General features: G+C 38.6%; 1 pseudogene; it reads left to right on the top strand.

Moving 5' to 3' along the window:
- Window positions 1-11,314: 11,314 nt before the first annotated feature.
- Window positions 11,315-12,465, top strand: LOC116562787 (annotated as a pseudogene).
- The last annotated feature ends 1,249 nt before the right edge of the window (window positions 12,466-13,714 follow it).

The raw sequence follows: 13,714 nt of genomic DNA, 5'->3' as shown, positions 1-13,714 counted from the left end.
GAGCAATTCCAGGCTTCCACGTCCTTACTGAATTACCCTTCATTGCAATTTCTCTTATTACTGAGATGATGAGAGTCTAATCGTTGAGACTATTTCCTCCTAACTTTATTGCTATATGCAGGCAACCAAGCTTCATTCTGACTGGAGGTTACACTAAGTCAGATTTAAAAACCCAATTCTGTAGTTCAAGAGAGATGATAAATGGGCTAGACAGACCTCCTCCCTACTCCCCTGCCAACACCCCAAAACCTGCCCAACTCCCTATATACCACAAAAGACAGCCACTAGAAACTAAATAACACATAATCTGATGGGCTGATAATAATGCATTGCTTTTATTACCTGAATATTTTGGGGTTACTTTTTCATGTCAGTCTTTCATGTCAAAATTCTCATTTCCCTAAGGCCTACCCACTCAGGCCCTCAACATCTCTCTTCCTTCTTCCTCACGAATGACAATGTAAGGTCATGAAACAGATAGTTTCACACTTTCAATATAAACTCCAAAAAATAAATTGTTAGCAAGTATTTATCTGATCCCTATATTCTAGCTATCACCGTCAGATAATAAAATCCACTGTGATCATGGGGACAACGAGAAAACTTAAGTTTCTTTGCTTCTGGTGACTCTGGAAAGGCAAAACTGAAATAACTCATCTGTAGCCTGAATATCATTCCCAATAGGAGTTAGATAAAAGATTATCTTGGCAGAGCTCGAAGACCTTACGGTTTGGGTCTTACTTGTTTATTAGTTAGTCTATGTTGGATCTTGAGAGTTTGCTTTGGAATGGGGAACAGCTATTAGAGCTGTTTGGCAAGTGGGAATGCTAGAAATGGGTTGAAATTATGACATTAATTTAAAAAATCAAATTTCCAGAGTGGGCAACATAGTAAGACCTTGTCTCTGCTAAAATTTAAAAAAAAAAAAAAAAAAAAAAAAAGCTGGCCATGATGGCATCTACCTGTAGTCCCAGCTACTTGGGAGGCTGAGACAGGAGCCTTTGAGCCTGGAAAGTCAAGGCTGCAGTGAGCCCTGATTGTGCAACTGCACTCCAGACTGGGCAACAGAACAAGAACCCTGTTTCAAAAAAAAAAAAAAAAATAGTCATTATATAATTTTTTTTTTTTTTTTTTTTTTTTGAGATGGAGTCCCACTCTGTCACCCAGGCTGGAGTGCAATGGTGTGATCTTGGCTCACTGCAACCTCTGCCTCCTGGGTTCAGGCAATTCTCCTGCCTCAGCCTCCTGAGTAGCTGGGATTACAGGTGCATGCTAACATGCCTGGCTATATTTTGTGTTTTTGTAGAGATGCAGTTTTGCCGTGTGGGCCAGGCTGGTATCCAACTCCTGACCTCAGGTGATCCATGTGCCTTGGCCTCCCAAAGTGCTAGGATTAGAAGGATGAGCCACTGGGCCCGGCCTCAAAATTATCTCATGTGTGCAAAGACATATGATAGAAACTACATGAATATGTAAAATAAAACATACGATTTCCTCTGCCTGGACTTTCCATTTCTCCATCCTTCAAGTTTCAGCTTAAACAGATCTATCTTTGGGAAGATTTTTTTTTTTTTTCACCTCCACTTAAGCCCATTTCAACTCAATGAGGACTTCTGTGCTTTTGAATGCAGGTTTCTAATGATTTGGAGGTTGTGCCACTGGAACAGAGGGAAAGACTTCTAAGACTTTCATAGAGAGCTTATGTGTTCATGAATATTGAGCAGAACAGGAGTTACTTGCATGGACTGAGCAAATAGAAGACCAAAATAATCTCTTTATGACTTTTTGCTTTAAACATCGCTTATCCTTTTTGTTTGCTTTTCAGAGTCAAGAAATCTTTTTTATGTGGAGCTATTTACAGCTTTTAACAACTGAGTAAAATATACTCCTATGAGCAAAAATAGGAGCATATTTTTTTCTCTCTACCTTATTTCTCTGTAATTTGGAAACTATAAGTTTACTTAATTTATGGTAGTATAGTTATTTGCATAAGTTCAGTAAGAATCTATTTTCTTTTATAACACACCATTAGAGACACTAGTTATTTCAAGGCTTTGACTGGAATGATATGTTTTCAGACTTTTCAGACTGCTTTGAGGAATTGAGGTTGAGCTATGGAGCTGATAAAAACCCCTTGGAAAAACTGGCCTTGTACCTTGTTTTTATAAGGTTCCCAGCCTGTGGTAAGTAAAAATGTCCCTTTCTTATAGGTCTAGGAATCCCAAGTTATTTTGGTACCTCTTGAAAAGAAGAATTCATTCAATTCACACAGGTATCTGCAGCAAAAATAAATCTCTGGCTGGGCTCAAGATGTTTTTAAAATGTCTAACCTGAGATTCCTCATAAAAAAGATCCAGCAAAGCCAATATATTTTTTAAAAGACCTATATATCAAATAATTATTCATGCTATGTTTTATGCAAACAGTTAGGCCAAGTGTAAATAAGATTAAAACTTACTTTGCAAATAAATTGGTCCTACTATGATTTGTCCTTAGCAGAAATGGGAAACTGGAGAGAGAAAAATTATGTTTTAAAAAAAAACTATGACATGTCTGTTATTAGATTCTAGCCTTGGCTGGGCATAGTGGCTCACATCAGTAATCCCAACATTTTGGGAGGCCAAGGCAGGAGGATGAATCACTTGAACCCAGAAGCTCGAGACCAGCCTGGGCAACATAGGGAAACCCCACCTCTACAAAAATTTATTAAAAATTAGCTGGCTTCGGTGGCGCACACCTGTAGTTCCAGCTACTTGGGAGGCTGAGGTGGAAGGATTGCTTAAGCCCCAGAGGTCAAGGCTTTAGTGAGCTATGATCATGCCACTGCGCTCCAGCCTGGGCAACAGAGCAATAACCTGTCTCAAGAAAAAAAGAAAAGGAAAGAGAAGGGAAGGGAAGAGGAAGGGAGGGAAGGTGAGGGGAGGGGACAGGAGTGGAGGGGAGGGGAGTGGAGAGAGGAGGGGAGGGGAGGGGGGAGGGACAGGGAGGGGAAGGGAACGGTGGGGATGGGAGGGGAAGGGAAAGGAAAAGAAAAAAGAGATTCTAGCCTTGTCCGACATTTTTGAGCCCATACTAATGACTCATATTTGATTGGTTTTTGGGGATATTAGCCTGAATCCCTCAAGGCTTCTTCAGATCAATTCTGCAACGATTCCTGAAGCTAAGACTTTCACACCTTACATTAGGGCTCTTATAGTTTATTGTTCTTTTAAGTGCTGTACTGATATGGACAAGACATTGCATAATGTTTTTCTTTTTTTTTTTTTAATTTATTTTATTGCATTTTAGGTTTTGGGGTACATGTGAAGAACATGCAAGATTGTTGCATAGGCACAAACGTGACAGTGTGATCTGCTGCCTTCCTCCCCATCACCCACATCTAGCACTTCTCCCCATGCTATCTCTCCCCAACTCCCCTCCCCCCGCTGTCCCTCCATTTCCCCCCAACAGGCCCCAGTGTGTAGTGCTCCCCTCCCTGTGTCCGTATGTTCTCATTGTTCAACACCCACCTATGAGTGAGAACATGCGGTGTTTGATTTTCTGGTCTTGTGTCAGTTTGCTGAGAATGATGGTTTCCAGGTTCATCCATGTCCCTACAAAGGACACGAACTCCTCATTTTTTATGGCTGCGTAATATTCCATGGTGTATTTCTTATACTGACATTGCACCAAGGCACCTGGGAATACACCCAGACAAGCAAAATGGTTTCACTCCTCTTACCCTGGGGGAAACCCCTGCCCCAACTATACCCTCTGTCAACAGGAAGAAGCTAAAACAGTTGTCAGCCTTTTCCCATCTCCCCGGCTCACATCTCAGGACTGAGGTGTGCCGAAGCTCAAGGGAGGGGACTGAAACTGCCTTTGCAAAGATTTTGACAGCGAGAAAAGTCTAACATGACTGACTCCATCTTGCTTCTTCTAGTCTCACAGGATGGCTGTCTTTGCCCATTCCTGGGGGCCAATCAAGCTAACCATGGGAGAGATTTAGTTTACTGTTTCACTTGGAAGCAAGTATAATAGTCCCTCCCTAAAACTAATCTCCTCCTTGCTCAGAGAGTGAAACTAATGAAAGGCCACAAGATTAGGCTCATTGGAGGGGCCTGAATTCTGTTAAAATACAGGTATCATTTTATAATCCCTTACTGCTCAGGAGTTTTGTGGCCAGAGGTCACAAGATTTGTGACTTCCCCGATTGCTCTTATAGATAACATCGCTATTGTAGAACCTAAGATTGGTCTTTTGAGATTTTTTCAGACTTTTGTATTCTGGCGATCAATTGATCCTACCTGGATTCATGACTCATGACTCAACTGGTCCTGTGGCCCCCACCCAGCGGCAGACTCAGCTCAGGAGGACAGTTTTCCACACCCCTATGATTTCATTCCCAACTAATCAGCAGTATCCATTACCTAGCCCCCTGCCCATCAAACTATCTTTAAAAACCCTAGTCTCTGAGTTCTGAGAAAGATTGATTTGAGTGATAACTCTAGTCTTTCTGCTTGGCTGCCTTGTCCTTTCTTTATTGCAATTAAAAAACAAAAATAGATGAGGGAGCCAGGCATGGTGTCTCATGCCTATCATCCCTGTATTTTGGGAGGCTGAGCTGGGAGGATGACTTGAAGCCAAGTTTGAGACTATCCTGTACAACAAAGTGAGCCCCCCCACCCCCTGTCTACAAAAAACAAATTAGCTGGGTGTGGTGGCATGTGTCTGTAGTCCCAGCTACTCGGAAAGCTGAGATGGGAGGATTGCTTGAGCCCAGAAGTTCAAGGCTTCAGTGAGCTATGACTATACTGCTGCACTCCAGCCTGGACAGCAGAGCAAGAACCTGCCTCTAAAAAGAAAAAAAAGTAAGCATGTTCTGATAGTATATCTCATAATATCCTCTCATTTTCTGTTTGTAATATGCATCAAAATGGTAACAGAGGGACTACTTATCTCTGTATCATTTTTCCCAATACAACATGAATGCAATCAAAGTGAGGACTATGTTTCCCTTTTCACCATGGTATTCACAGTGCTTGGCATATTATTAGATGTTCATTAAATAACTATTAACAGAAGGAATGAATGAACCAATTAATTATGAGTCGTGAGGAGACAAAAGAATTTGTTTGGCTATTGTGTAAGTGTATTTGTAATTTGAATTTCTGGAGATCATTGTTGAATAGATATGATGTATGCTGTTTTCAAAAGCGTCATTGAAAAGTGAATGATTAAACTTACAAATTATTAACTATCTTCAAACATTCTCTTTGTCATTCTGCTATATATACATTTTTCCCTTCTTCCCACCCCCGCCCATTTTCTTTCTGCTACAGGTATAGAGTATTAACAAAGGTGGTAGAACTTTTCTCAAATATACAGTTTTTTAAAAATAATCCAAAAATAGTTCTTTCTCAACATTTGAAACAAAGCTAGAAAAGAAATAAAATTCAGTGAGTATATTGTTTCCTAAAGAGACAAGAGTATGTCTTTCATTTGTTGGTATGTCTGATTGTCTGATAACACACAATCCAGATTAAATGCAGCCAATAAGACTACCTTTGCTTTGGAAATTGGCCTTATTAGATCCAAGAAGCTTTCTTGCAAATCTATAATATGAACAAAGTATAAGAGAAGCAAACAATACTTTTGCATTCAAAGACCATGAGTTTAAGAGAAATAGTCACTATTGTAATGATTGCTTTGTAATTGTAAATTATTACAAATTTATCATTGATAAATGTCTATTCCACTATTGGAAATATGTTGGAAGAAGCTGGAATGTGGAAACAAAGAAAATAAATATAAACATATACTATCTGTTGTATCCCTTTCTATCTTGTTCATCTTCACTAGATGGTAATAATAATAAAAATGAATTCATCTTGGGACTTATAAAGCATTTATAACATGCCAGGTACTGTTTGTTCCAAACTCGTTGTGTATGTTAACTCATATAATATATGCAACCTTATAAGGTCATATACTCCCTATAAAGTCATATAACTTACTTAATATATGCAACCCTATAAAGTCACAATAATCCTCTAAGATCAATACCATGAGTTATTCCACTTTGCAGAGAAGGACATGAAAGCACCAAGAGGTTAAGTGACTTGCTCAGGGCACATAGTAAGTCACAGAGCTAAGGTTTAAACTAAGATGGTGTGGCTCCCCAGACCCTGCTTTTAATAATTTACTATTTTAGATATTACATATATTCTATTGATGCTATATTCTTCCTAGAGTAACACTTCTAAATCAGCAAGCATGCACTGAGCGCTGACCTAGATGCCATGGAGTAAACAAAAACAGATACCATTTGATGCTTCACTTACTCTGGGGTATCTTCCCAAACTAAATTGAATTTCAAATGTTTATATTTTTCCTGACATTGGTTCTCAGCTGATGTGTTAGGGCATACTGGAGTTTCAGATCAAACTTTGATCTGATTACACTTTAATTTTGCTTCACCAACAGTAGATAGAATGTGAAGCTAAGGTCCTGCTATGCAGGACAGAATGTGGTAGAAACCTCTAGTAGATAAGACACAAGAGGCATAAAATAATATGCTAGCCCCTAAGAAAGATCACAGGTTTCTTTGAACATATGAGATTCTTTAGTGGAGATTTTTGGCTCTTGTAGAATGTAAGCTACCCAAGGGCAGAGATTTGTTCTGTCTTGTTTACAGTTGTAATCCCTAGGAGCTAGTGCAGTGCCTGGCACAGAGTAAACAATAAATAATTGATAAAGAAATTGAATGAATGAATGAATGATTAAAAAAATCAGAGAGTGGGGAAAAGTAGAAATAGATTTACTCTAACAGTGACATAGTGCTGACGAGGAAGAATAGGATAATGGTGCATGATTTTAGAGTCACTGCTGTGTATTTTTATATTCTTCTATGGTGTGCTTTTCAACTATTTAAATAGCAGTTTTTAGTACTTTTCTTTCTTTGTGCCATAAAAAATTCTAGGATTCAGAAATTTATCATGAACACAAATATGTATACAAATCCTTTCTAAATCTCTCAAAGAAGGAATCCAAAATAAAAGAACTACTCTGGTTTTTGATAGACAACTTGCATAACAAACAGAAAACACAGCCACAGTTTCTAGAGAAATACTTATTAAAAAGACATACAGCTCTAAAAAACAAAGTCTATTAATACAAAAATGAAGGAACTATTTTTAAACGATGCACAGCCCAAACTACAGAGTCTTTGTTTTAAACAGAGAGTGCTCGAGCTGAGATATATTCTTTAAATCTCTGAGTCTTACTGTTTAAACATCACCCTTTGGTAGTTTAGGGAAAGGATAGAATCTTGGACCTTAACAAAAACCATCTAGCTTTTCACTAACAATTTTCATATCTCTAGCTATATATAGCAATATTTCCATTCTACAGCATTGCAAAGTCACTTTCTTTTTTATTTTTATAAAAAGTAAACAAATCCAGTTTTGCTGGGGGTACAGCTCTGAGTTGGGGGAGCTAGTTTGAAGGAGGTATATTGAGTACTGGGGGAGGTATCAGGAACGCCTGGCTTAAGATAAATATCCAGACCCCCTCAGATACATGGGAAACCGCAGACAATAGAAAGAATCATTGAGCAGAATTAGTACAAGTCATTATATTCTACATGTGAAATTTCAAGAAAATGTGTCTTTAAAAAATATAACAAAATAACATAAAATAAATTTTACCTTGTTGGGTAAGTTATTTCTGAGCAACAGGCTTTAAAGTTTGATAAGACTAGGTTTCAATCTTAACTGTCCATGTGTGACTGTGGACAAGTTATTTAAGCTCTCTGGGGCTCGCTTTCCTTATCTGTAAAAAGATATTTAATCCTTACCTTCTAGGGTTGTTATAAGGATTGCGTTAGATGCATATGTAAATCACTTAATGCATCATCTGACATTTTTATTTAATAAGTTTTTATTAAATGCCTGCTGTATATCTGGGACTCTGCTCTATTCTCAAAATACAAGACTGAAGAAGACAGGTAAGTTCTTCCTCTTGCAGATCTTGGAATTCAGTAGGAACACTGTCAACTAAACAGGCTACTTCTTTGTCAGGGTTTGTGATTTTACCCTACTTGCAAGTTAATAAGCTAGCCAGTTAAGGCTTCATAGATGCTGGCAGAAGACATGAGACTCCTGGATCAGACACAGATGACTTTATTAACCACTGCACAAGTAAGCCACATGGATGTCATGTTCATTGGTTGCTCCTGCTCTCCAAGTCCTGCAGGGGCAATGTGGAGGGGCCAAGTGCATGCTACAAATGAAGTGGGTTTGCATCACAGCTGAGACACACTGAGCTTGAAAATTCATTGCTTTTAAAGTAAGCAGAAAATAGCCTATTCTTTGTCTTAGAGGAAGATGTTGCCTCACTGCAAGGCTGCTCATGGCAAATATAACTGTGAAAAATAGCTGTCAGAGTCTTGCATTCTTGGCATACCCAGGAAAAATACACAAGGACACTCAGGGCTCATGATGGACTGCCTCTCCCAACATTCATCATCTGAAAACAGGGATAATAACAGCATCTAACTTATAAAAATGTTGTGAGAGTTAAATGAGAAAATCTATGCCAAAATTGGGGGAACTGGAAATTTTAAAGAAGTCATTAGGCCGGGGGTGGTGCCTCAATCTATAATCCCAACAATTTGGGAGGCCTAAGCAGACAGATCACTTGAGGCCAGGAGTTCGAGACCAGCCTGGGCAACATGGTGAGACTCCGTATTTACAAAAAATTAGCCATGCGTGGTGGTACACACCTGTAGTCCCAGCTACCTGGGAGGCTGAGATGGGAGGATCACTTAAGCCTGGGAGGTTAAGGCTGAAGTGAGCTGTGATCACACCACTGCACTCCAGCCTGGGCAACAGAGCTAGATCCTGTCTAAAAAAAAAAATGTCAGCAATACTTGGTACAAAAAGTAATAAGTGTAAACTATTGTTATTGACAGTTGTAACAGTAGAATGAGCAGAAGGATTAGGTGATGTTTAAATGTTTGCTGAATTGATGAGTTGATGTGGGGTCAAAATAATAATAAATAATAGGTGACATTCATATTTTATCATGAGGTGCTGTTTTAAAAACTATATATAAATTATTATTCATTTGCATATATTATTTCATTTAATAACCCTATGAGGTAGGTACTATGATTTTCCCAACTTTATAGACAAAATTTTACAGATGAGAAAGATGAGGCTGAGGGGAATTAAGTGATTTGCCCATGTTTAGATAGTCATGGAATTGGGATTTGAACTAAGTATTCATTATATTGACACTCGCTAGGAGATGCATCAATCTTTAGTAGGAAAATAAAAAATCTTTTGTTTTTTGGCAAATTTTTTTTTTCTTACTGTTTCTGAATGCACCTTGAGGTTCAGATTTTCTTGACATTAGAGTGGTAATATCTATTAAGGTTTACACTTGGGTAAGAGGAGTTAGAAGACCCCATGACTGCTTTCAATAAGCTTTACTTTCTTCTAAAGTCTAGGCCAATGTGTTCTTGACATTGAAATGCAGTAGTCAAGTAAAATTATCACCTCACCCACTGAGTCCCCAAAGTGGGAAACACAGCATTCGGCAACATTTTTCTAAAGGTGGGCTTAAAAAAAGAAAACTACCTTAATAATTATTAAAGCTCTCTCTCACACATATACACACACTCATGCAAACATATGTTAGCAAAAGCTATAGGGAAGCACGAATAAACAGAAAGGCATTCCATGGTCATGGATTGAAAGATTTAATGTTGTTAAAAATGTCCATACTAGCCAAAGTAAACTACATATTTAATGCAATCCCTCTCAAAATCCCAATGGTATTTCTTTGCAGAAACAGAAAAAAAAAATTCTAAATTTCAAATGGAATCTCAAATGACCCAAAATAACCAAAATAATCATTAGAAAGAACAACAAAGCTGGAGGCTTGAAGACTTTCTGACTTCAAAACATATTACAAAGCTACAAAAATAAAAACAGCCTCCCTCTCCCCTGTATCAGTACTAGATGCCAGTAGCACTCACCCTTAGTCATGGCAATCAAAAATGTCTCAAAGTATTGCCAAATGTCTTCTGAGGGCAATACTGTCCCAGTTAAGAGCCACTGATCTAACTAATCTGCTATTATTTGACATTTACTTTGTAATAATTTAAAGCAGCAGCACTTACGAAGCTGCCAAAATATTTATACTCAGCACATCTTCAAATTACTTCTGTAGGACAAAAACAGACAAATCAACTAGAAAAAAGCCAGTCACAAAAAAACAAATATTGCATGATTCCACTTATATTAGGAATCTAAACTAGTCAGGCTCTTAGAAAGAATAGTGGTAGCCAGGAGCAGGGGGGACAGGGAAAAGGTAAGTTTTTGTTCAGCGGGTATAGAGCTTCAGTTGTGCACGATTTGAAAAAGTTCTAGAGCTCTCTTATACAACAATGTGCATAGAGTTAACACAACTGCATTGTACACTTAAGTAAGTAAATTTCATCTGTTTTATACTACAATAATTTTAAGAACATAGGAAGGACATGATCTTAGAATAAGGGCTATCTTCTATAATAAAGAACAATTTGCAACCCAATTCCAACATGTTAACAGGTTCTCTTCTTGTTTCAATGAGACCGGCTAAAAGTCTGTGTCTCATCTAAGCAAGAGGAAGCTCACAGTGCCAAGTCCGCACCCCCAATCATTTGGATGATGGTTCTACTCAAACGTATGGAGACCAAAGCCCCAGTTGGTGTTGTCTGGCCTCGTGCTCTGGACATATACATTTCAGAAGAACCTTTGGTGGGTAGAGATCAAGGATTGGAATCGTAGGTCCTGACAGAACAACGACTTCACACCATCAGCACATAGTTCACACACTAGGTGAAAATAAATTCCAAGTGGACTGCCAATATAAATCTGGGAGAGGGAGAGAGGGATGAATAGGTGGAGCACAGAAGAACATTGGGGCCATGAAATTATTCTGTGTGATACTGTAACGTTGGATGCATGTCATTATACATTAGTCAAAACTCATAGCATATGAAAACAGAGGGTGGGGTGGCCAGGACAGGGCGTGTCGCAGGCTTGTGCAGGTTGGAGCACCTGCACTGCTCAGGATGTAATGTGTAACCTGGGGCCAGGGTGAGCAGCATAGGCCTGTGAGGCCTGTGGGTGCCCGCCTCCCCCACCGTCCCTCACAGTAGGCTCCGCTCCAGTTGCCACCTGTGGATTCCAGTTCCAGACAGAAGGCTGCGTGCTCTCCACCCTTTCTTGTGGCCCCCACAGGCCCAGGTTACTGGGGCAACCCTGAGAGCAGCGTTGGCGCTATGAAGGAGCCACAGGCTACCCCTCAGCCTTACTTGAGGCTGGTACTGGAGGTGTTACGCAGGGTTGTGGCAGCACTGGGTCAAAGTATGGGACCAGATTCTAATTCTTATGGTTTTCCATGAGAATGGGTGATATGGGTAGTTATTTTTGGATTTTTTGCTGTTCTTTTTTTTGTGGAGAGGTTTTAGATCAGTTAGGAATTGGCTTTATGTGGGAGGAGAGAAAAAGCTTGCTGAAACACTTTCTAGACTAATTGAGGAAAAATGTAAACTACTTGAAAAGTTTAGCATTTTCAAAAAGAGTATGAAGACTATGAAGTCGAGTCATCTTTACAGGATCCCAGCTTTGAGAAGGAAGCAACACAAGCACAAAGTTTGGAGGCAACCCGTGAAAAGCTGAACAGGTCCAATGCGGAACTTGAGGATGAAATACTCCTTATAGTAAAAGAGTTAAAAGAAGAGAAATTGAAATAGTCTGAACAAAATGAACTGAGGGCAGATATTTCGAAAAGGATACAGTCTCTAGAAGATGAGTCAAAATCCCTCGAATCACAAGTAGCTGAAGCCAAAATGATCTTCATGACTTTATTTCAAATGAATGAAGAACTGAAGATAGCAATAAAAGATGCTTTGGATGAAAATTCTCAACTTCAGGAAAGCCAGAAACAACTTTTGCAAGAAGCTGAAGTATGGAAAGAACAAGTGAGTGAACTTAATAAACAGAAAGTAACATTGGAAGACTCCAAAGTACACGCAGAACAAGTTCTCAGTGATAAAGACAATCACATCAAGACTCTGACTGAACGCCTGCTAAAGATGAAAGATTGGGCTGCTACGCTTGGAGAAGACAGAACGGATGGTGATAACTTGGAGTTAGAAATGAACAGTGAATTAGAAAATGGTGCTTACTTAGATCATCCTCCAAAAGGAGCTTTGAAGAAACTGATTCATGCTGCTAAGTTCAATGCTTCTTTAAAAAGTTTAGAAGGAGAAATAAATCAAATTTACATTCAGTCATCTGAAGTTGATAAAATGAAGAGCTTACAGAGTGTATTAAAAATCTTGAGACTGAACAAGCATCTTTGCAGTCAGAAAACACACATTTTGAAGTGAGAATCAGATGCTTCAACAGAAACTTAAAGTAATGACTGAACTATATATCAAGAAAATGAAATGAAACTCTATAGGAAATTAACAACATAGGAAAATCACCAGGTAGAGACAGAAGAGAAACTTTCTAAAGTAGACAAAAGGATCAGCCATGCCACTGCAAAGCTGGAGACCTACAGAAAGTGAGCCAAAGATCTTGAAGAAGAATTGGAGAGAACAATGCATTATTATCAAGGGTACACTATTTCCTATGAGAACCAAGCACATGATAATTGGTTCGCAGCTCGAAGTGCTGAAAGACATCTCAAAGATTTAAGGAAAGAAAATGCTCACAACAGACAAAAATTAACTGAAATGGAGTTTAAATTTGAACTTTTCGAAAAAGATCCACATGTACTGCATGTTCCAAATACACCACGTGGCAGAGAGCATTCCCCATATGGCCCCTCACCATTGGCTTGGCTTCATCTGAAATGAGACCTTTTCTGTCTCCTCCAACTTCATTGGAGAGTCCACCCAGACTGTCACCTTTGCTTCCAAGGAGAGGAGGAAGAGGCTCAAGAGGCCCAGGGAGTCTTCTGGACCACCAAATTACCAATGACAGAGGAGAATCAAGCTCTGACATGTTAACCGATCCTCACAGGGGTCCTTCTGACACTGGGCCCCTGTCACCTCTGTGGGAAAAGGGAGCTTCTGGAGGTGATTTTCCACCAAGGGATTTCCCAGGTCCAGTATATGCTCCATTTGCAAATATGCTCATTTAAAAAAATTTTTTTGAAGCTGAATATGTGTTATTAATCAGAGATACTAATTTTACTATCTGTTCATGTAGTAACACAGTGGAGGAAAAAAATCTTCTAGCATCCGTGAGTGTACCATTACTATTCCAAATTGGGAAGGCAGCCAGCCATAAGTGAACTGTAATAGGTTTCAAATGGATTCATCTTAATACTATAGAACTATTTCTGTATTTTGGTAGTCAAAAAATAATTGACTTTTTGCAGGTATTATAAAACTAAAATTATCTGTATATTATTGGTAGCAACTGGTTATTTGGTGAAAATTATATCACATGAAAATGTTTTTTGAGAAGGACTTTGATAATGAAAGAAAAAATATTATTGTTATAGTAAGTTTTATATATTTTGAAATAATTCCTCTTTTTTAAAAAACAGGTGTTAAGATAGGACAAAAATTACATTAAAAGTTAATGAGATTTCCTTTAATCATCTGTATTTGAAGAGGTACATTTTTCTCAATGTTGTAAAAATTAATTTGTTAGATCAAGTA

Source organism: Sapajus apella, unplaced genomic scaffold (genome assembly GCF_009761245.1).
Source record: "Sapajus apella isolate SASKATOON/1434 unplaced genomic scaffold, GSC_monkey_1.0 scaffold2, whole genome shotgun sequence".
In the NCBI taxonomy this organism is placed as follows: Eukaryota; Metazoa; Chordata; class Mammalia; order Primates; family Cebidae; genus Sapajus; species Sapajus apella.
This window is presented reverse-complemented; position numbering and strand designations above follow the sequence as displayed.